The sequence below is a fragment of the Podarcis gaigeae genome (genome assembly GCF_964106915.1).
Source record: "Podarcis gaigeae genome assembly, chromosome: 17".
NCBI lineage: Eukaryota > Metazoa > Chordata > Lepidosauria > Squamata > Lacertidae > Podarcis > Podarcis gaigeae.
The window spans coordinates 34,758,799-34,781,858 of NC_139694.1; the positions used below are offsets into that span (position 1 = coordinate 34,758,799).

The following is a 23,060-nucleotide window of genomic DNA, read 5'->3' on the forward strand; positions in this document are numbered from 1 at the left end:
TCACCTCACAGAGTGTTTGTTGTAGGGGTGGAAGGGAAAGGAGAATGTTAGCCGCTTTGAGACTCCTTTGGGTAGTGATAAAGCAGGATATCAAATCCAAACTCCTCCTCCTCCTCCAGATGGCAATAATACAATAACATCGAGGAGGCAGGGCACAAATGGAATTATGCGTAGTAGAAATTTCTAGTAGAAATACACCACTAATGCACTACAATCATGGCAATGACAGGTTGCAAAATACCCCCTAGGAGGGGAGGGGGAGTCTGGAGTGGCTGGGAGGCGAAGAAGGCTGAGCTCTCTCATCTCTCACACACTCCAGCCATTCATATTTATCAGGTGCAGCCCTGATTGTCTGGTGCTCATCACTGTTAAATCTAAAGTGGGGATGAAATTACCCACCCAGTTCCCCAAAAATATTAACTCCCCTGCACAGATTGTGAGGTGGTTAATCTGCTGCTTTACTGCAGAGAGAATAAATTTATCTGAAATGTCTGGGAGAGTGATGCTGGATCTTGTCAGGAAGTGCAGCTGGAAGGAGAAAGTATTGTAACACTTCCCACCAGCTACACTTTCTGGAATCCCTTCAGAGTCACACGATGTGAAGCAATGCAGCTCCAGAGGAAATCCAAGAAGTTTGCCTCGTGGTGGCTTGTGGAGAGGGCCTTGCAACACTGTAAGAATTGATGCTTTTGAATTATGGTGCTGGAGGAGACTCTTGAGAGTCCCATGGACTGCAAGAAGATCAAACCTCTCCATTCTGAAGGAAATCAGCCCTGAGTGCTCACTGGAAGGACAGATCCTGAAGCTGAGGCTCCAATACTTTGGCCACCTCATGAGAAGAGAAGACTCCCTGGAAAAGACCCTGATGTTGGGAAAGATGGAGGGCACAAGGAGAAGGGGACGACGGAGGACAAGATGGTGGGACAGTGTTCTGGAAGCTACCAGCATGGGTTTGACCAAACTGCAGGAGGCAGTGGAAGACAGGAGTGCCTGGCGTGCTCTGGTCCATGGGGTCACGAAGAGTCGGACACGACTAAACGACTAAACAACAAGTAGTGTGGAGGCTTTTTAAAGCTGAAAACAACAACAACAACACCCAAACACTTGGAAATCTCTTGGCCGCATCATAAAGTTAAGCAAAGTACCGTATGTGAACAACCCCCTCCCAAACATTTCAGATAAAAATATTTTCCTCCCTCAGTGATCTTTCACGAGGTTTTTGGTTCACCCAACAAATGGTTGGGAGGGGGGGGACACAAAATGTTTGGCACAATTCTAGTTAAATAATTCTTCATCTTATAGACTGCCCATATATATAAATTTAGATCTAGATCTTCGCTCTAGATCTTATGTAACCTGTGGACTACTAGGGAATCCACTATGGCCATGAATTTCAGTTACCAATCATATTTCATGATTAAGTCTGTACCTATCACTGATTATTCACCAAAGCCAGATTAAATGTATTTCCATCAGACATACAGTGGTACCTCGGGTTAAGTACTTAATTCGTTCCAGAGGTCCGTACTTAACCTGAAACTGTTCTTAACCTGAAGCACCACTTTAGCTAATGGGGCCTCCTGCTGCTGCCGTGCCGCTGGAGCACGATTTCTGTTCTCATCCTGAAGCAAAGTTCTTAACCTGAAGCACTATTTCTGGGTTAGCGGAATCTGTAACCTGAAGCGTCTGTAATCTGAAGCGTATGTAACCCGAGGTACCACTGTACTAAATGGTAGACTGTCTGGCATACCATATCATAATAGATTCTGCTTTTGCTCTCAGGGTATCAACTCTACACTGAGCAGTTCAGACAAGCCAGGGATCAATTAATTAAACCCCTCCTGGTAAACTTAACTGGAAAATCCAAAACCTTCTACCTTAAGTATCTCCTTGGAGATATGTCAGATGATACTACCCTGGCTGCGGCTAAGTTCCTCTCAGAAGTAATAAGAAATATAAACCCACATACTCGGGATAAGACATAGTGACCGTCTTGGAATCCTTTCCCTGTATTCCTGTTTTATTTTGCTTTTGAAAGTGCTTTGTGGGTCTTTGGACCGAAATAAAGATTTTATGTATAAAACTTCCAGGGTGGTTCAAAGGTACAACAAGAAGATCATTAAAAAGAACAAAAAACATTAAAACACCAAACAATAAAATAACAGACTTAAAACAGCAATAAAATAATGAGACTTCAAAAAGAAGATGTCTCAGATGTTAAAAGCCTGGGAAATTTAGAAGTCAATGCTTGGTGCTGAAAAGAGTGAGCCTCCTTAAGGCTCCTTAAGGAGAGAGTCCTCTAACCAGGACACCACAACAGAGGAGGCCACCAGAAGGCCTTCAAAGATAATTTGAGTCAGGGGTCCCAACTTGAATAAAATAGGGGAGGCAGGCAAGCCCACACAATAGATCACAAGGCATGTTGCACACACACCATTTGAATGGCAATGCCAACACTGGGGGATCAGGTCCCCTCAAATATTTTATTGAGGGGCCCAAAGGGACCTCAGAGTCCATGGCCATTCTCTCCATTTTGTGGGTATCTGGCTAATGCAACAACTTAACAAGCACAAATGAAACCTGAAACCTCGCTTTAAAAAAAAAAAATTGGGAGTGATTCGCCCACCATTTCTTTCCCCACTCATCCCCATTGTCCTTTGTTTTTTCCTCATCTACCCACAACCATTCCCCCACTTCTGTTGCGCCTCAATGTCTTGGCTGTAGCCTGCAAGTGGAGAAAGGTGTTTTCAAACACAGGACCAAGTAACGTAGAGGGGAGGCGGCCGCAGATGGAAGAACCCATTTCCTGAAAGCAAAGTATTCCTGTTTTGCCTTGGGGGAACAAAAAAGGCGCCATCTTTTCTCTGTGAAAGGAGGGAGAGGGAAAGTGTGACAGGGAGGGCCGGAGCAAGGGAGTGCCAAAGGTTCTTTGGCAGGTTTGCTGGAACATTCCTGAGGCATTTGACACCTGCCTTTCACTCAGTCCTCCCAACACTTTTCTACTTCCTGTCTCAAGCAGACTAGAAACAAGCACACGCTCCCTTGCCGTGCCTGGATTGTGTGGGTGCTGTGTCTGTTTAGGGCAGTGACTTTCAACCAGTGTACTATGGCGCCCTGGGGTGCCTTGAATGATGGTCAGAGCTACCGTGGCCAACACTGGCCTCTGTCCCTCTTTCCTTCCCTCCCTCCTCTGATGCCCTCTTGCATCTCTGCCTCCCAAAGGCTTGCACAGCTGTTTGTTGCAGCAGCCCTGGCTACAAGCTCCACAGGCGAATGATGCCTCTGGGGCTGGCCAGGGGGTGCTGGTTGCCAGGAGCTGAGGTGGCCTCGGAGTAAGCAAGCAAGCGGGCGAGGGTGCCCAGCCAGCCAGTCCACCGGCCCTTGCTGTTGGGAATGGACAGACAAGTCCCAGGTGTTAGGATATAGTTCCATTCCACCTTTAGAACAGATGTGTGGATTGTTGTATGTCACATGTCTGTTTACTACCAGCACAGTCTGTTGGGAACTTCCGTTGTACAGTGGTACCTCGAGTTACATACGCTTCAGGTTACAGACTCTGCTAACCCAGAAATAGTACCTTGGGTTAAGAACTTTGCTTCAGGATGAGAACAGAAATTGTGCTCTGGCGGTGCAGTGGCAGCAGGAGGCCCCATTAGCTAGAGTGGTGCTTCGGGTTAAGAACAGTTTCGGGTTAAGAACAGTTTCTGGTTAAGAGTGGACCTCTGGAACTTAACCCAAGGTACCACTGTATATTGCTTTTGCTATACTGCTGTTTGCTTGAACATGAAGGGAAGCAGAGATGTTTTCCCTTTGTTCCTGATGCTGAATAAACGCCTTTAAATATGCTTACATATGTTTCTGTCCGCCACTTCCGTTGTGAAAAGTATTCACACTGCTGATCAGAGCGTGCTCAGTCTCTGAAGGCTTCTGAGACTCGAGTCACTGATAGATGCTGTTCTGAGAACCAGAGTTCACCCGGCTGCTGGTCAGTGGCTGGAGCCAGCTGGGGACCTGCCGAATGCCCCTGTCTCCCCGGACGCATCCCAAGACCAGGCCCCTGTGGGGCAGTGTGAGGAGACACCTCTCTTTGGGGCTGGGGGCACAGCTCAGGGACCATGGGCGGCAGCAGCGGCTGCCCTGAGGACTCCCAAGGAGAGGGGAGAGGAGGCTGAGGGAACCCTCCACAAGGAAGGTATTCAAAAAAGGGTGAGAGGCTGCCAGCTCTGCAGGCAAGGGGTGACGCAACTGGGCTCCTGAGCCCCACAGGGGTGCCGCAGAAAGAATGTAGTTGGTCAAGGGAGCTGTGGACTCAGAAAGGTTGAAAACCTCTGGTTTAGGGGAAAGGCTCCAGGCTTGGTCCTGTAAGCAGCAAGCGTTCTTGGGAGTGACTCTTCTCATGCTCCCCCATAGCAGGAAGTCTCTATTCCTTCTTGGCGTGTCCACAGAGGGACCACTCACAGGCATACCTTCCACCATTTCTGCAATGAAAATAGGGACATCCCATTCCATAATGATAATTTTGCTATTTATACCCCCACACATCATACTGGTTTGCCCCAGCCATCTGGGCACCTTCCAACATTTATAAGAACACAATAAAACATTAAACATTAAAAAAAACCCTTCCCTTCAGATGGCTCAGGGGTCAGATAACTCCATACCCTCCAACATTTCTCCAATGAAAAGAGGGACAGCCTAAGGAAAAGTGGGACATTCCAGGATCAATTCAGAAACCGGGATGGCTTCTCTAAATCAGGGACGTCCCTGGAAAATAGGGACACTTGGAGGGTTTGCTAACAGGTGATAGAGTGGTCCCTTTCCCAAAATTCTCTTGCAAAGGGCCATGGACCATCTTCATTGGCTGCGCCCTCAGCCTGAGAAGGCCCTTAATTGGTGGCAGAGCACAATAACAGACGACATGCTAGGTCAACGCAATGGACCATCTAGCTTAGCATCCCATAAGGCAGCTTTTCTGAACCTGGGAGCCTCCATATATTTTGGACTACAACTCCCATCAGCCTCAGCAAGGATGACCAATGGCCAGGGATTTTGGGAGTTGTAGGTCTGACAACATCTGGAGGCCACCAGGTTGGGGGAGGCTGCCATAAGGCAATTTAGGCTAGGTAAATAAATCCAATAAATAAAATAAAATTTCTCAGAGAATCAAGCAACTTCCCCAAGATTCATGCTCTTCTTATTAGTTGTTGGCTAGAATCTGGCACTCAAAGCTCAGGAGTATAGCCCCTTTGTGCTTTTTGCTCTATAGGATTCTTATTAGTTAGAGCACATCACCCTGCTTTGCTCAATGTGACATAAGTTATGCATTGTAGGTACCGCACAAATAAATGGTTTCTGCTGCCACTCTTCTGGTGCTCTTCACAACTTCTTCCCTGGATGCTCATTGGACCTTCCTCATAGGTCTTATTTTCTCACTGCCTCTGCTGACAGCTTCAATTGCTGCTTCTCTGGGCCTTGGCACCTAAGTTGAAAGTTCTGAAGGGCCGGAAAGGGCCAGCTGCCAAGTCAAGAGCAAGGGCTCTGGCAAATGGCTAGAGCCAGGCTGATCTCCTAAGTAAATACAGGGGACTGGATTATTTTGTCAAATGTCGAGAAATAATCCAGTAAATTTGAACCAACTTACATCAGTGTACTAGTTTTGAAATGTTAGCTCAGATCCAACAGTTATCTGGACTTACCTTATTATTTCCAGGTCCGAGTTCAACTATATTCAGGTTTGTGAATGTGGATTGCATGTGGGACTATACCTCTTATTTGTTTCAGGTGGGGAAATGTGTTGTTTGTTTTCCAATCTGTAGATCAAAACTTCTTACCTATCAGTTTGAGCCAATGTAAATGTGTAAGCTTCTCGGCAGCTGCAATAAATTCCTTCTTTGATCACTACTCTGTTCTGAGTTTTTTTTAGGTCTGGATTTCCTTTTCATCAAAATTAATGCCCAAGGCAATGTACCTTGGGAAAAGGAAGAGGCAAATGGAATAAATTATTACATTTTTAAAAAAACAAAACAGAAGAGTCTGCAGATAAGTGTGAGTATTAAAACTTGTGCTGCTTGTTGCAAATCAAGTTGTGGACAATATCCTTTCTACGTGGCACCCACAATGAATGGACTTTTATTAGGTTTTCTCCAGTACAAAAGAGCAGGGCTGGGAGCAGACGTGCAACACAGAAGGAAGACATGTGGACCCTATGCAACATTTTTGAAAAGAAAAAGAAAAAGAAAGAAGAAATGCCCTTAGGGGATGCATGGAAATTGATACTCAGCTTCCAGTCTCCACAATGTGATCCCAGCTTCAAGCTGAATTTAATACAGCAGGAGCTCAGAAGCAAATATAAAGGTAGCAATCACATATTAGAATTAGAGAAAGTAGTTGTAGGAACCTATGCATTCCATGATTTGGTGCATAGAGGGAAGTGGTTTTCAGACACACCAACAGAAACTGGATTAGAGAAGGAAATGAATTCAGAGTGGAGATACTGTACTACGTGGAGAGGGAGTTCTTTGTGTTCCTTCCTTCAGGGGTCCACTGTGGACTGTGTTGTACTTCTGTTCCAGCACGAGAGTGATTCCCTAGCAATCTTCCTTAGGACTCAAAACATCAGATATACCAGACCCTCCAAATGTCCCTATTTTCCAGGGACGTCCTTGATTTAGAGAAGCTGTCTCGGTTTCTGATTTGATCCCGGAATGTCCCACTTTTCCTTAGAAAGCCCCTATTTTCACTGGAGAAATGTTGGAGGGAACAGAGTTATCCAACCCCGAAACCATCTGAAGGCAATCCTGTATAGGGAAGGTTGTTTTTTTTTTAATGTGTAATGTTTTTATATATGTTGGAAGCTGCCCAGAATGGCTGGGCAATCCAGTAAGATGTGTGTAGTATAAATAATTATCATTATGGAATGGGACGTTCCTATTTTCATTGGACAAATGTTGGAAGGTATGATATACGGCTTGTGATAGGAATTTTGAGGTCTTAGATATATGGTAATGTTCATAACCATACGTACATAGATCAGCACAGGAAGACCAACCTGGAACCATTTTGATTCCTAAACTGAGCAAATGTTTCTCTGCAAGGTCAAAGTAGAAGAGCCTCCCCATTGTCTTTTCCTTCACAAATCCTGTCTTAAGGGTATGTCTGTGTTTGAATAGGGTGTGAGCCTGTGACCTGGCCCAGGAACTAAGTATTTATCACTACAAAAGACTGGCCAGGCTCCCCAGGCAATCCAATCAAGTAACCTGCCAGACAGGAGATAAACAACAACAGGAGAAAAACAACATTTAACATTTCTGTTTAGACCGCCTTTTCTGTGACGTAGGTGTGATGTATCTGAGGGTTGGTCTTGGGTTACACCCCTTCTGTGATGTATGTATGATGTTTCTGGGGGTGGTCTTGATCTACAGGGTGGCAATTTCAAAAGTCTTTATAAGGCCTTGCGCGCCATTTTTCTGGGTTCCTCCTCCTCTCCTGCGGGTGAGGGGAGCACCCTGTTGCAACAGATCAATAAAGATCAAGCTTACTAGCTGCATTTGCTTCTCAATATTCTCTGGTTGGCCTCTGTTATTCTCTCCTACCAATAGGGAACCTATGTAAGGACTCTATATGGGCTCTTGGAAAAGGGCAATTTTTTGTTTACAACAGGCTGATCCCAGATTACCTTGATGGGGGAACGAGACAGGGAAGGCCCTTGTAATTCCTCTGGAGCTCAAACCAAGCCAAGTATGAAAAGGCATCACGGCAATAGGAACTGCATGCTGCTGGCCTATGTGAGAGAGGCTGTTTCAAGCAGAAGTGGCCTCCAGGGATTCCTGGTACTGCAAAGGCGTTGGCGTGTGTTGAGATCCCTTGCACCTCTGATCTTCGCAGGGCCGCCTCCTTTCTGCCACCTGCAAGGCTTGGTCCATCAGATATGATACCTCCCTTCTGACTCACCCTCAAAGGGAGTTTCCTGCCCATCACCTCCCCCAGCCCTTGCAGCTAAGGCTGGGCCTTTTTCCCAGCCATTCAAGGAATCCAATTACGCAGGGGGAACTAGGCGCCAAGGAGGCAGCTGAGTGACGCCAAAGGTGAGGACAACCTGTGCCACCAGGCATACGGACAGGGTATGGGCAGCGTAGCTAAAAGGCCACAGATGGCACGTTTTTCTGCCTGCCTCTTGCAGTGTGCCAGTCTCACAATGTCTCACGGAGCTCGCAAAATAAAGTCCGTGTTTCGCATGCTTCCTCTCTAAGCTGATAGGTTGCACAGTGGGACAACACAAACATATTTGCTTGCTTCCTGAAGAGGCTGCGCTACAAGAACTGAGAGGCGTGACCCGGGCTCTCTTGCTTACAGTGTCTCTAGATTCTGGCTGGGGCACAACCCTCAGGGCCCCTGTAGTCACGATACATTAAGGACAGGTGTGTTATTACAACTCCAAAGACTGCTTCCCCTCCCACAGCCCCTCCCTGCAGAGTGGCAGAGGCATCTTTGTAAGAGTAAACCCACATCTAGCAACCTGTGGAGGAAAAGCAGCTACGGAAAGAAGGTTAGGGCTGCCATACGCCTGCAATTTCCTGGACATATCTGGAATTCATCCTTCAGAAATAGCGCTCTGGCAGAATCTCTGATAAACATGTCTGTAAAAACCCATACGTACGGCAACCCACGTTGGAAGTGTTGATTTTTTGGCGAATTTCTTAAAAAATAACTCAAAAATGTCTTCTTTTTGAAATTTTGCAAAAGAAAAAGCTCAACCCTTCTCTATGTTATCACACCAAATCACCTCTTCTCATGCTGTGTTTCCCTGAAGAAGCAGCCATCAGAACGGTAATACATATGTTTGTGTGCAATTTAGCCACCAGATTATACTCAGATCGGGCACACTTTCGGGTTGCAGTCTGCACTTAAAACACTTGGGGCACAGGCCCATCGTGCAAATGCACACAACACGTGCACATGCCAATTTATATGTGCAGATGCATCTGGGAAATTATGCTGGTGGCTGACCTCTTAGCAGCAATGCACTTCACAGTGTGCACCCCTAAACACAAAGTTAGGGAAGTTAAGGATCTCTGATGGAGAACCATCCAGTTGTTGGATTCAGACGGCCATCTGACTGATTGCCTCAACATTATATTTCCCAGTATTTTGTGGGAGCGTGGGTGGAGGAAGGAGCCATGGCTATTAAGCTGGTATAAAACTGTGCTTAGTGTAGATATGCCCTTAGGCAAAAATGCTGAGAAAATGTATCACTCTGTCTTCGTCAGCAGCTGCAGCAGCAACCTGAGCAAACAGGGTGGTTGATTCAAACCATTGTTTGAGAGCAGAGACTTTGCCTTCCTTGAGCATCCTTAATTCTTCCCATCGACAGCTATTGCCCTCAGGTGATCTCACAGGCAGACATTAGATACTGAAAGCATCATACACCCAGGGCTATCATGTGATTGAATTTAGTTTTAACATCTCACATGGCTGTCTTGAAACCAATTGCCGGAGCCCATAGCAATAGAGTGGCACCTCGGTTGCCAAAGATAATCCCTTCCGGAAGGCCGTTCGACTTCCAAAACGTTCGACAACCGAGACGCAAAGGGCGGTCAGCAAAGTCAATGGAGAAAAAAGAAAAAGAAAACATAGCAGAAGCCGTTCGACTTCCAAGGTGCGTTCAAAAACTGAAGCGGTTCCGGGTTTTTGGTGTTCAGGTTTCAAAACATTCGGCTTTCAAGACGCTAAAAAACTAAGGTACCAAGGTGTTTGAGGTGGCAGCAAGAGGCAATGGGAGACATTTTGCTCTATTGTTTTGTTCTCCGCTGAGCAGCAGGGGGAGCAACAGGGGAAGAGAATGAACAGGGAAGATCATAGGACACCACCATCTGAATCCTGAACCAAGCAGCAGGAGAAACCGATTAATGAATAAATATGTGAGTCCTGCACAGTGCAGTCACTTCCTCTCCCAGCTGTGATGCTCTCATCCTCCAAAGGGTCCCTGACATCCAGGGACAACCCTCGATCTCTTGATGCCTGGAGGCAGAGAAATTTCAAATGGAAAGCTTTCTTTCTCTCGCAGAGCTTCCAGGCCACCTGCTTATTGAGCACACGTCTTAATTTGTTTGCAGGGGAATTCAATGCTGCTGGCTGTTCAACGAGCATTCATTCTGATTTGCTTGCGGGGAGGTTAGATGACTTTGCAAGTGTCATCCCACTCTTTCCAGTGCATTTCCCCATCACTTTCCTTATTGCAAGAATTCAGATCTTCGTAAGAAGCAGTTTTGTTGCCAGTGCTTAATTTATCCCTGTGCTTAGGGATGGGGAAACGTTTCAATTTTGGTTTATCTCACTTTCTAATTTTTCCAGTCTTAAGTTCAGCTCTCTACATTTCCACATCTGTGTGTGAAAATGTTTTTGTCCTCATGAAAATTCACCAGCATTTTAGTGCAAATTTCCCCTAATATACACATTTGTGTATGCAATTTTGCCTATTATACACATTTTTGTAAAGCACTTCGCCCCAATACAATGGGGAGAAAATAAATAGTTGATTGGTAACTAACAGAGAGGCTAAAACAGTGGGTGAAAAGGGTTCTGCTTGTGTCTCCTAGCATACTTTGCATTTAATACCCATGCCCTGTTTATAAAAATTCAGCAGACTCTGAGTTGCACCTGCTGCTGTCAGATCTAGTTTGAACCTGGAGTGCACAGTTAACAGGCGTACTTGAATGGTGCATGTGTTCACAAGCACTTATTGGCTGTATGGTCCCTTTACGTTTTGGGCGCTTCCAGACTGTTGCTCATTTTGGGTGGGATTCAGTCACATAACCAGAAAATTCAGCTTACACAATTATAGCTGATTGGGAGGTCTTGCACAACGAACACACTTCCTCAAATTTCAGACTTTCTGCAGTAAGGAAAGTAACAGGGAAATGCACCCAAAAGTGTGGGATAACGCTTGCTTTGGTTGGCACAATGTCATCTAAGCTCCCTTCAGACAACTCAGAATGAATGATAATCCCAAAGCCAATGTCATCTAATCTTCCTGAAAGTGTATCAGGCTCAATGAACAGGTTGTCTGGAAGCACTATATGCTGCATGTGCATTTTAACTATCTCAAGTGTAGGCCTAAAAATATAGTTTGTGAAGTGGCCTCGAAGTGCTGTTCTGGATTACCAAATAGGCAGAGGAGGCACTGGCCTTTGGGCCCCATGCCTTTTAGGGACTCTGTGGCAATGGATCAAAATAATATTGAATATTGTTGAAAGAAAATCACAATCAACCTTTCTTGGTTCAATGTTATCCCACTAGATCATGTGCACAAAGGGCCCCCTGAGATTTCGACTGCCTAGGGGCCTCCACAGCGTTCAACCCAGCACTGTCAAAGTGGCTGGGCAAGGCCGTTTTCCTCATTCTCTTGAGTTGTTCTGAGTCACGATGCAGGGCACTGTTGTCATTCCAGATCAGTTAACAGGGGTTGGAAAGATGTGATCTTATGGAGCGTGTGCAGGTGAACAAGGTGTGGCGAGGCTATGCTCATTGTGATCTCCAGTGCTCTCCTTCCTTGGAAATTTCTGTGGCCAAGAAGAACTGGGAAGCCAAGAACCCATGACGAGGCAGGACTGGCCCCAGAGGAGGTGACCTAGCGCAGGCTGCATCAAAGAGCCTTTGTGTGTGCCGAGACCGAGCGGGAACACTGTCACCACGGCCCCACCCTGCCGGTGACTCACTGGCGCATTGCTGGGGACTGACTCACCACCAGGCGGGCTTCCCTCCCTCCACGCCATGCCTTCCCATGGGGGACCCAGTGCCAGCAGCCCATGCAGCTGAACTGGGGGGTCCTGGGAGGGCAGTGGTTCACACACCAGATACCTTTAGAGAACTCTCGATCAGGGAGGCCGACAAAACACACCTCGATCTGGGATAGACGGACAAGCTTTGGGGAAGGCACACAACACACTCCTGTGCACATGACAACAGGAAAACTCAACACTCCTGGGATGGCAAGATGTGTGCAAAGAGACAGAGAGGCATGAAGCTGGGTTGTGCTAGCTGTTTGCATGCCAGGTCCAGTCCGAAGGCAGTTTTGCCCCCTCCTGACTCGGCTGCCGCCCAGGGCCTTTCCAGGGTGTGAATCACCACGCTGCATCCCGTGGCTCCCATCAGCTGCTTCGCTTCCCTTCTCGTTTACCTCCATTCACCACTTGCATTCAGTTCTCCCTACTGCAACGGGATACCCCAGGAAACCCTAGTCTTCAATTAGGCCCTGAAAGACATGGCAGGGAACTCTGTACAGGCCCAGCACAAACGGGACACTTCGTATCCCAAATATTTTTCAAACAAAGGACAAGCCTGGAAGCAATAACAGGCTTCCGCAGGAAGCTGATGAATTGGACAGAAGGGACTTGTGAGTCAGAAAAAGCCTTGAAGCTAGACTGGACAGCTTCATTGCTCCATACAGGGCATAATGGTTAGGAAAAAATATGTTTCTTGTAACATGTAGCTCCCACTGCTCCATGTGGCCTGGAAGTAGACAGCATAGGCTTCTGGACCTATCTCTGGATGCCCAAGTGACTGCTGTGAACTTAGGCTGGGGTACCAGATAAGCCCCGTCCTGGAGGATGTCGATCAGGCTATGGTAAAGCATGCCTTACGATGCCATGGGCTTTACATTGCAAAAGGATAGTTGAGATCCAATATTTCTGTGCTGTTGAGAATAGTGGGATATCAAGAGGGGTAGCCATGCTGCTGCAAAAGCAAAAAATAATTTTGTGGAGCACCTTAAAGTTTTTCTTGGGTTAGAGAGCCCATTTCACCTGAAAGGATAAGTGGAGAAAGAATGAGGATGTGGCAATCAGGCCCATGCTTTCTGTCGCATCAAATTCCACTCCAGATAGGCTGAAAATAAGTTGTGCCATTGCAAGTAAGGTCATGAGGCTCCTTGTTTAGTAGATGTGGGGCATAATTTGGACAGGCCAAACCTGAGGCTGACTCCAATGTAGTCTGTCTTCCACACACATGGAAAAAAACACATGCAAAATCCATGTGCATTTCCCAGTAAAGTTCCATGTGAGAGGAAAGAATTACAGACCCTCCAAGTGTCCCTATTTTCCAGGGATGTCACTGATTTAGAGAAGCCATCCTGGTTTCTGATTTGATCCTAGAATGTCCCACTTTTCCTTAAGATGTCCCTGTTTTCATTGGAGAAATGATGGAGGGTGTGGCATTATCCGACCCCTGAGCTGTCTGCAGGCAATCCTGTATAGGGAAGTTTTAAAATGTTTAATGCTTTATTATGTTTTTATATACGTTGGAAGTCGTCCAGAGTGGCTGGGGCAAACCGGTAAGATGTGTAGGGGTATAAATAGTAAAATTATCATTATGGAATGGGACGTCCCTATTTTCATTGGAGAAATGTTGGAGGGTATGGAATGGCTGAACAATCTAATCACACTCTCTGCAGAGATGCAACAGAAAGACCTGCCCTCAGAAGAGGGTGATTGGAAGGAGATGCCAAACCACGCAGAGATGTGGTGGACAGCCTCCTTTGTCTTGTGGCTGCTTGGGGCTCAGATTTTGGTAATTACTGACCTAAGGAACTGCAGCCTGTATATTCTCACTTGACGTTAGTTCAGCCTCTGGGCTGGCCTTTGTGCAGCTGCCTAGAACAGATTTCTATCTGTTCCGCTGCTGCAGAAATCTGTTTCGCTCTCGCCCTGTCCCCCCAAAGAATCCTAGGGGCTGTAGTGTAATTGTGTCAGGAATTGTGGTATGGCGAGGGGCAAACTATGGTTCTCGTTGTTCTTTTGCGGGGGAAATGTGTGTTAAACGTACACAGCCTCGGTCCTCAAGACCCGCTGGACCTCAGAGGACCAGTCCCACAAAGTGCTAGCCAAATGCTGAGCCCCAGCTGATTTTTTACAAATCGGGGTGGGAACCCAAAGCAGCGCACTCTGAGAGCAGCAGGGGGAGGCCGGGCTGCTGGCTGGCGAGGCCGGTAGCTGGCTGCCAGCCAGGCGAGATGGTTCTGTTTCTTGTGACTCATGCCGCTGTGAGTCACCCACACACGGCAGCCCTTTTGAAGGATTAACAAACACTGTGTCACTGGGCAACAGAAAACAGAATGGAGAGAGAGAGGGAGAGGGAGAGGGAGAGGGAGATTCCCCATACCCCACAGTGGCAAAGCAAACAAACTCCCTACCCGCCCCACATCCCAGGCTCCCTGTATTCCAGGCTTTGCCTCAGCCACACGGGCTGATGGGACCTGAGGAGATGCTCCTCCTTGCTCCAGGAAGTCAATAGAGAATGACTGGGTGGAGGTGCTCCCTGTGTTCCTGGGTGTGTGTCTCATTCCGCTGCTCATTATTACCTAATTGACCACATATGGCTGCTTATATCTTAAGGAATTAGCTTAATCCCTTTAATAACGTACCACACAAACTTTCTCCCCATTATGGCAGACTATGTGAGCGTGGCAAAGCTTGTTCCACAGAGTGCTAAGCTGCAGAGGGAACCCAAGACTCCTGCCTCCCAGCTCATGCACCCATTATGTATTTCTAAGAGAGAGGGGGGGGGGCGGCTTGCAGATAAAAACAAAAATCACTAAAAACATACAGTAGAAGAAACAACCATTAAAAGAAATATTAAAACATGGATAGAACTAAAACTATAGACCAGGGGTAGGAAACTCAGGCCTGGGGGCCGGATGAGGCCCAATCGCCTTTTCAATCTGGCCCGCAGACTGTCCAGGAATCAGCGTGTTTTTACATGAGTAGAATGTGCCCCTTTGTTTAAAATGCATCTCTGGGTTATTTGTGGGGCATAGGAATTTGTTCATTCCCCCCCACCAAAAATATATAGTCCGGCCCACCACATGGTCTGAGGGATGGTGGACCGGCCCACAGCTGAAAAAGGTTGCTGACCCCTGCTTTAGACATACTTAAAAATCTGTTTAAAACATGCAAATAAGTACAATGAAAACATTTTCCCAGGCCACAAGTTTGACACATTAGCAGCACCCACGCCAGAAACGCAACCAGCAACACCTTGCAGAACGGGGTACTCACTTGCATGGTGTGTTGAACAATGCCTATGTACACTCAATACGTTTAAAGCATGTGATATCCCCCCTAAAAAAAAAAAATCCCGGGAACTGTAGCTTACTCCTTACAGAGCTACAATTCCCAGCACCCTTAGCAAATTAAAATCCCCCCGATTCTTTGGGGGAAAGTCACAGGTGCTTCAAATGTATGGTGTGTACAAGACCAATATGGCCAAACGTGGATTATGCTCCGATTCTGCAGTTCCCCCTTGTGGTTTTGTGGGATGGGCCAAGCGATCAGCATATTTTCCTCCATGGTGTACCAGGACTAGACATGCTTAGCGAGTCAACTACCAGAGACAGCAGGCTTGGGGCACCATCAAAGGCAGCAGCAGGCAGATCAGAGCACAATCCACCGGGAAGTTTTCTTGTACAAGTCACTTTGAAATGGAGCCATTTTCCAGTCTAAAGGGGTGAGGGCAGAGAGACTTCCAAGCGCTGCTCTCCCCCCCCCCCCAAATGTTTTGCATTTGAAAGTTGCAAGACAGGAGATTCTGATTAAACTTCAGGAAGAGTTTTCTGGCAGTGTATCGGATTCTCTTGGAAGGTGTTATTATTATTATTATTATTATTAATAATAATAATAATACCCTGCCCATCTGGCTGGGTTTCCCCAGCCACTCTGGGCGGCTTCCAACCAAAAATTAAAAGCACAATACAGCATCAAACATTAAAAACTTCCCTAAGCAGGGCTGCCTTCAGTTGTCTTTTAAAAGTAAAATAGTTGCTTATTGCCTTGACATCTGATGGGAGGGTGTTCCACAAGGCGGGTGCCACTACTGAGAAGGCCCTCTGCCTGGTTCCTTGTAACCTCAGTTCTCGCAGGGAGGGAACCACCAGAAGGCCCTCGGTGCTGGACCTCAGTTTCTGGGCTGAACGATGGGGGTGGAGACGCTCCTTCAGGTATACAAGACTGAGGCCATTTAGGGCTTTAAAGGTCAGCACCAACACTTTGAATTGTGCTTGGAAACATACTGGGAGCCAATGAAGATCTTTCAGGACCGGTGTTATATGGTCTCAGCGGCCGCTCCCACTCACCAGTCTAGCAACCGCATTCTGGATTAAGTAGATGTTGGATGGCTATCTGCAATGGGTACTTGAGCTGAGATTCCTGCATTGCAGGGGGTTGGACTAGATAACCCTCGGGGTCCCTTCCAACTCTACAATTCTATTATTTGGAGTTGCTTCCCAACATCTTTTGTATTTTAGTGTTCTGTTGGATGCCGCCCAGAGTGGCTGGGGAAACCCAGCCAGATGGATGGGGTATAAATAATAAATTATTATTATTATTATTATTATTATTATTATTATTATTATTATGCCTTCTGCACCACCACCCTGGCCCAAGCCCACCTCCCTAAGCAGTACCAAATGTCATACAGCAGATCACCCAGAGGTCTGATCATTCAGCCACAGAATGGGAAAGGGATGCTGAGGGTGATTTAGTCCAACCCCGTGCAAATGCAGGACTCTCAGCTCAGCATCCATGACTATATTGATGCAGCCTGGCCTGTTGGTGAGCCCTGATCCAAAAACCTTGACTTGAGAAAGAGAGAGAGAGAGAGAGAGAGAGAGAGAGAGAGAGAGAGAGAGAGAGAGAGAGAATGCTAGAACGAGACTTCTCTGACCCCTCCTAAAACCACACAAAAGGAAACACCACAAGAATGTCAACTCTTTTCATTTCGGTGCAAACTAAAAAACTACTTGCTCATCCGGGCATTCGCAGCATGTTAGATATGAGCTAGTCTGCTCTGGGTTTTGTTTTTTAAAGACTTTGTGCTTTTAAACTACTGTACAGCATTTTGTGCTTTTAAACTACAGCATTTTACTCACTGGCTTTGGTGTGCAATTAGCTGTGATCTTATTTGTATTGCCTCCATTGTAATAGTGGGACAGTATTTTATTCCACCTTGAGACCTGAAGGGCGAGTTAAAAATACAGGCAACGAATGATTACTGTGCATCTGAAAGATGTGCAATCGTGCAGGCGCACACGGTGTCGAAGTATGGGCGTAGGCAGGATTTGGGGGGACAGGGCTTTTTGTTGGGGGGGACAGAATCTATGTGATTGGTCAGTTAGTTAAGTATTTCTATTGTTTTACTTAATCTGGGGAGGGGGGAGCTGCCCCCTCTGCCGCCCCTGTGAATCCTGCCACCCGATGCACTTGCCTCACCTTGCTTCAGGGGTGGGCCGGCCCTGCAAGGAGTCATGTGAACATACCCTTTGAGCAGTGGCGTAGCGTGGGTTGTCAGCGCCCGGGGCAAGGCAAGTAATTTGCGCCCCCTAACCCGTGGATTTTAGCAGGGGGCAGAGAGCTGCGAGTGCGAGCGCACCCCCTAGATGTTGCGCCTGGTGTGGACGGCCCCCCCTGCACCCCCAACGCTACGCCACTGCCTTTGAGCCCCTTATGTTCCACACACCTCAGGGGTCCCTACCCAACCAAACCTTTGGTCTATCAGGCAAGGTTTTTAGCTGGGGCAATTAGAATAAGATCCACTATTTGACTATTGATTCAAAACCCTAAAATGTATTTTATATAATTGACTTTTTTATTACTATTCTTTGTATATCTTATTGTTGTTTTATTGCTATGGCTGATGGCTGACGCAAATAAAGATTCATTCATTCATTCTACAGGGCACCTCCAGGTTGACTGTTTGTGTGTGTGTGTGTTGTTGTTGTTGTTGTTGTTGTGTGTGTGTGTGTGCTGCCATTTGGATTTCCCACCCCGTGAGGCAAGATCTCTTGGGCCAGTGCTGAGACCAGAGAGAAGAGACGGTGGAAGAAGATTGGAAGAAGTTTAAAGAATATTTGAAAAAATCTGTTAAGATTTAAATCTTAGAATAGCTTTGGAAGTGGATATAGGCTGTCGGGTTAGAAGTAGAAGGATATAGGCTGTCGGGTTAGAAGTAGAAGATAGGGTATTTTAAAATAGTATTACTTGTAAGGGATAAAATGTGAAGTTTTTTATGGTAAAAGTAAGTGAGATAAAAAAAATGGTTAAAAATTATGATATATGTAAACTGCTAAAGATGAGGTAAAATGAAAATCAGATAGGGGGGACCAGGGGAAGTTCACCTAACAATGTTTTTTTTTGGGGGGGGGGGAGATCTCTTGGGCCAGTACTGGAGCTGCTGCATATTTCTAACAGCCTCAAGAAAACTGCCCCACGTGATGCCCCTTCCAGGCTGGCACTGCGCTTGGAATCCAGGAGGCCCAGGCAGGCCTATGTTTTCATCACCACGTCACTCTCCCCATGGAAAGATTTGGCAACGGATGCTAGTATTCCAGTAGCAAAGAGAGCAGGGCTCCCTTATGATGGATACTGTTCAAAAACAGGATCCTTGCCCAGAAAAGCTGGCAATTCAGAGCAGGCTGCGGTAGCATCAGAGAGCTGGTAATAGGAGCATCTGGGTTTTTATTTTTTATTTTTAAAAAGCCCTGCCAGTTCCAGGCAGCACACTGCATGCATTAAGGCCAGGAGGCCTCAAAGATCCTGGACCATCATACCCTCCAATATTCCTCAGATGAAAATAGGGATGCAGTCGTACCTTGGATCCCGAACGCCTTGCGAATTGAACGTTTTGGCTCCCGAACACTGCAAACCTGGAAGCGAGTGTTTTGTTTTGCGAACATTCTTTGGAACCTGAACATCCAACGTGGCTTCCGATTGGCTGCAGGAGCTTCCTGCAGCCAATCGGAAGCTGCATTTTGGTTTCCGAACGTTTTGGAAGTCGAACGAATTCCGTTTGACTTCTGAGGTACGACTGTATTTCGCACTTAGCTCTCAGCTTACCCCCTTTGACCCCTCATTTTTTTGTCCCCTCCCCCAGAGCATTTTCTACCAATGGGTGGCGTCATAAGGACACCAATGGGACATAGCATACAAGCCCTTCACCATACTGAGAAAACCCTGTAATTCCGATTTTACTTTATTCTTTGGTAGATTTACATGGGTGGCGCTATGGGTTAAACCAGAGAGCCTAGGACTTACCAATCAGAAGGTTGGTGGTTTGAATCCCTGCGACGGGGTGAGCTCCCGTTGCTCGGTCCCTGCTCCTGCCCACCTAGCAGTTTGAAAGCACATCAAAGTGCAAGTAGATAAATAGGTACTGCTCCGGCGGGAAGGTAAACGGCATTTCCGTGCGCTGCTCTGGTTCGCCAGAAGTGGCTTAGTCATGCTGGCCACATGACCTGGAAGCTGTACGCCGGCTCCCTCAGCCAATAAAGAGAGATGAGCGCCGCAACCCCAGAGTCAGTCATGACTGGACCTAATGGTCAGGGGTCCCTTTATCTTTACCTAGATTTACAAAAAGAAAAACACACACCAATAAATAAATTTTAGAAAGGGGCAAGATTAGACACAGACACACAATTCCCCCCCAATCCTCCTCCTCCTCCTCCTCTTCATCAAGACTCCTTGTGCTCTGCTCCCACTTTCTTCCCAGCAGGGGCTCCAAGTTTCCCAAGGGAAGAGGCCGGCTGTAGCGGCCATGGAGGGGCCATGGAGAAGCAACAGGATGCTCCCTCGCCACTGCCACTCGGGAAAATCCGGACGTATGGCAACCCTCTCTCGCAAGTGTAGATGCTGGTGAATTTCCAGAAAACAAAAAGTTAAAAAGAAAGCTCAACAATTTTGGGGGTTTCCTAAAGGAATCTCAACAATTTTGATGGTTCCCTTAAAAAAAAAGTAAACAATTTTTGAGGTGTCCTGGTTTTTACTTTTTGAAATATGGCAACCCCTGACGCAACAACTTTTGTGTTTGGATTTCCACTTTTTGAAATACAGTGGTACCTCTGGTTACAGACGCTTCAGGTTACAGACTTCGCTAACCCAGAAATAGTACCTTGGGTTAAGAACTTTGCTTCAGGATAAGAACAGAAATCGTGCGGTGGCAGCAGGAGACCCCATTAGCTAAAGTGGTGCTTCAGGTTAAGAACAGTTTCAGGTTAAGAACGGACCTCCAGAATTAATTAAGTTCTTAACCCGAGGTACCACTGTATGGCAACCCTACCAGAGCATAGATGGCAGAAGTAGCTACTTACACGTATTCTCACATCTGTCAACAATATCCAGGCCAGAAGCTGAAGCTTTGTGGAACCAGATGCAACCTTATTGGCTCCTTTGTGCCACCTGGCAAACATTTCACTAGAAGCTGCAGACCATGCTCTGGGCATGGTGCACAAGGCCTCCCTCTTCTGGCGAGCCCACAAGATGATGGTGCAGTGAGGAGGACACCAGGGATTCCTCTGCAGAGTCCCTGTCTAGGAGCCTCTTGGATGTGCATTCGGGGACTGGAGAAATGCATTGCCCTTGTAGATCCTGCTCTTGTGAATGGCTGCATCTCAAGTGACCTCACCTGGAGTACTGCGTCCAGTTCTGGGCACCACAGTTCAAGAAGGACACTGACAAACTGGAACGTGTCCAGAGGAGGGCGACCAAAATGGTCAAAGGCCTGGAAACAATGCCTTATGAGGAACGGCTAAGGGAGCTGGGTATGTTTAGCCTGGAGAAGAGGAGGTTAAGGGGTGATATGATAGCCATGTTCAAATATATAAAAGGATGTCACATAGAGGAGGGAGAAAGGTTGTTTTCTGCTGCTCCAGAGAAGCACACACAGAAGCACACACAAGAAAGAAGATTCCACCTAAACATTAGGAAGAACTTCCTGACAGTAAGAGCCGTTCAACAGTGGAATTTGCTGCCAAGGAGTGTGGTGGAGTCTCCTTCTTTGGAGGTCTTTAAGCAGAGGCTTGACAACCATATGTCAGGAGTGCTCTGATGGTGTTTCCTGCTTGGCAGGGGGTTGGACTCGATGGCCCTTGTGGTCTCTTCCAACTCTATGATTCTATGATTCTATGACTTCCCTTCCTGGCTAATGAATCGTGTTGCTTCCCCCACCCGCCCCAGCCTGGTCAAAGCGACCCACCTCTTGTCCTTACTACCTCGGCACAGGTGGAGGACACGGGAACTCTGAGTTCTCTGACCTGCTCCTCTGTTTGGCGGTTGGGCAAGAGCCTCTTGGGCTGGTGCATGCAAAAACCCGTCTGATTCCATACCAGAGCCAGGACGCCTTCCCTCTTTCACCTTCGCGTAATTAAAGGGTGGAAACTGACAAGTTGCTTTTTGTTTGGCCAGAGTCCCACTTGCCTGTTTAATCCATTAACAAGCTGGGGCAGAACTGAGAAGGGCTTCCCTTGGGCACTCAAAGCACGTTAGGTGGGTTGTTTGGTTTCCGCCCCGGGGGTGTCTTCTGCTGGATTCGTTTAGCTCACAACCCAACGAGGATTCAGTCTAGAACCGATCATGGGTTATGCACGTCCTTCTAATAAGCACCATCGGTGCAGATACATCCTTGATCATTGCAGATTATTGTAATGACAATAATTACCTGGCAGTTGTACAAGTCACTTTCATCACCCGAGATACCAAAGGATTTACCAGCTAGCACAGAGCATTGCAGAAAAAGTGAAGCCATTCCTGTTTGCAGTCAGGATTCTGCTACCTCTGCAGTGACAGGAACAGAGCCTTCTTTGTGCTGACCCCCATTGTGTATATCTGTCAGACCCCATATATATATATTTTGTGGAGCAACAACCATTTGTCTGTTCTCAAAAATCGTGTTATGGGATCCTACTAACTAGAAATGTATAATTGCTTCTCCCCAGGGAACTCTGGGAATTGTAGTTCTGTTCTGGGGCTTAGAAATCACCAAGAATTCTGATTTCCCCCAGGATTTTTTGGGGGATGGGAGCAGAAAGCCAGGTCACTTTAATACATGTGTGCTATTTTTTATTGTGCAGTTATTCTTTAGGATTCTCCTCAGAAAATTACAATTCCCAGAGTGGTTTAACGATCAGTCCCATAACTCTGGGAAGTATGGCTGCCTGAGGAGAATGAGGGAATCTCCTAACAACTCTGCACACCCTTAACAACAGGGTTGCCATATGTCCGGACATAGCTGGAATATTGATGCCGGAAGCAGTGTCCGTGCAGAAATCCATAAAATGTCCGGGGAAATCTGGATGTCGGCAGTGTCGTTTTTGTCACTTTGCCTTAAAAATAGCTCCAAAACTTCAATTTGTTTTCTTTTGCCGATTTTGCCAGCAGCAGCAGTGGCAACAACAACAATTTTGTATCTGGATTTTCACTTTTTGAAATATGGCAACCCTACTTAACAAGCTACACTTCCCATGATCCTTTTGGGGAAAACCACAACTGTTTAAAGTAGTATGTTGTTACTGCTTTAACTGTATTGTGGAGATGGGGCCTTAGATGAGGAAGAATCTGGTTGGAATCATGAGTTGGGTTGTTCCTCAGGCTTCTTAAACAACACCTTGGCGGTTCCACAGCACCAGAACCACCACAAGGCTCTCTCCTCCACTCATTTCCTGCTTATCTCAATTAGAAGAGAAGGAGCCAGAGGTCCTCTTGTGGGAGAGCGAAAGCACTGGCTTCTTTTCCCTTGCTCCTGGGCAGATGACGGCTCTCAAAGCAGCCTCCGCCCTGTCAAATTATTAAATGGGATTAGTGCTCTGGGTCAGGCTCCGCACTGCCTGGGTGGCTGATTAACCCATGAATACTGATAGAGATTGCTCTGTTGCCATAATGATTTTGTCCTCACCTTGCACTGCAATGAGCAGCCACCCAGGGAGGAAGGAACTCATAGAAGTAATTCAGCTATCCTCCATTGAAAGCCTTCAGGTCGGGGGGGGGGGGGGAGGTGTGATTCGGAGCAAGGAAAGGGTGGGTGGGGAAGGGTTAAGGGTAGCTCCCTTTGCTGCTTCTCCACATCTCAGCTGACTCTCCTTGATGCTGCTTTCTACATAAAAAATTTTAAAATGTCAGGGCCCTTCTGTGCCCACAATATTTTATTACAGAGTCCAATTGTACAGGTCCCTGCCCTGAGGAGCTTACAATCTAAAATTTGACAACGGGGTTATAACAGGCACACAGAATGCAGCAAAAAGTGGG

The 23,060-nt window shown here is 46.8% G+C and overlaps 1 long non-coding RNA gene across 1 annotated transcript; it reads right to left on the reverse strand.

The window, feature by feature from the left end:
- Window positions 1-5,214: 5,214 nt before the first annotated feature.
- On the reverse strand, window positions 5,215-21,516 carry LOC310835332. The gene is made up of 4 exons (XR_014559562.1): window positions 20,950-21,516; window positions 20,132-20,440; window positions 11,850-11,979; window positions 5,215-6,203 (listed from the first exon to the last, which is right to left on the reverse strand). It is a non-coding gene; the product is annotated as an uncharacterized lncRNA (long non-coding RNA).
- Between the last annotated feature and the right edge of the window lie 1,544 nt (window positions 21,517-23,060).